This window comes from Pteropus vampyrus, unplaced genomic scaffold (assembly GCF_000151845.1).
Source record: "Pteropus vampyrus isolate Shadow unplaced genomic scaffold, Pvam_2.0 Scaffold337, whole genome shotgun sequence".
In the NCBI taxonomy this organism is placed as follows: Eukaryota; Metazoa; Chordata; class Mammalia; order Chiroptera; family Pteropodidae; genus Pteropus; species Pteropus vampyrus.
The window spans coordinates 1,519,558-1,520,624 of NW_011889118.1; the positions used below are offsets into that span (position 1 = coordinate 1,519,558).

Below are 1,067 nucleotides of genomic sequence, written 5' to 3' on the forward strand. Positions count from 1 at the left end.
CCCATCGGCATGGCGTCTGGATTGGGAGGGGCCTGGGGCAGAATGGTCCCTGAAGGGGGCCATCAGGGTAGGGGGCTCAGAGGAACATAAGGGAGGGGCAGAAAGGGGGCGGACACTGGAGCCACGCCCATTCCGGAGACAGATGGGGAGAGAGAGAGAGAGAGAGAGAGAGAGAGAGATCGAGAGATCAAGAGATCAAGAGACACCGAGACTGAAAGGAGATAGAGCGAGGAAGAGGCGCCGCGCGGGCCGGGCAGGGACCCAGGGGCGGGAGGCGAAGCCCGGCAGACGGCCTGGCCTGGGCCCCGCGGTAGAAAAGGAAAGGCGGCGGGGACAGGCTGGGGGCGGCGAGCGTGGGCCGGGGGCGCGGCTCAGGGAGGACAGGATCTAGGGATCGGCGGGGGGTGGGGCGATGGGGTACGCGGAGGGTGGACAGAGAGGGACTAGAGAGAGGTGGACGGGGAAACACAGAAGTGGGGACGGATGGACGGACAGAAGGCCCCAGAGATTCCAGAGGGACGGAAAGACGCTTGGAGGAGCTGGGGACACAGGCGGGTAGAGGGGCCGGGAGCAGACGGACAAGAGGCCAAGGCCCCTACCGCTGAACGGAGGGGCAGACAGACTGGGGACCGAGACACCGGCAGGTCTTGGCGCACGGCGGGACCTTCGCTGGCGGCAGCTCAGTTTCTCAGTTTCGAAAACGGGAACCGGAGCGGGAAGGGGGGAAGGGAGGGGCAGCGTGCCCTTGGGGTAGCCCAGATCCCACGTCCGGGCCCGCCTCACTCACCTCCAGGCGCAGGGCCAGGAGCCAGGGGTCGCGGCGGCTGGGGTCCAGCTCCCGGCGCCGGTCCTAAGCGTGCGCGCAAAGAGGAGTCTGAGGCGGGGGGCGACCAGGACTGGCCTGGCAGCCGGTGAAGTACGGTCCGGGCCTCGGCGCAGCGGGCGGGTGCCGGGGGTCGCTCGAGAGATCCCAGGGACGCAGCCACCCGCTCCCGCGCCGCAGCACACGGAAGTGCAAGGGGGCGGGGCGCGCGACCTCACCCAGGTGCCGGCCCCGGCCCCGGCCC

General features: G+C 69.6%; 1 protein-coding gene across 3 annotated transcripts in view; it reads right to left on the reverse strand.

Annotated features, from left to right (window-relative positions):
* PRKCD (protein kinase C delta) overlaps window positions 1–1,014 on the reverse strand; it is a 36,483-nt gene extending 35,469 nt beyond the window's left edge. For 2 of the 3 annotated variants that reach the window (XM_011378391.2, XM_023522316.1), the window contains exon 1: window positions 788–1,014. The gene's annotated coding sequence lies outside the window, so the exon portion shown is untranslated. The remainder of the gene's footprint in view (window positions 1–787) is intronic. The other variant, XM_011378390.2, reaches the window with a different exon arrangement.
* Window positions 1,015–1,067: the final 53 nt, after the last annotated feature.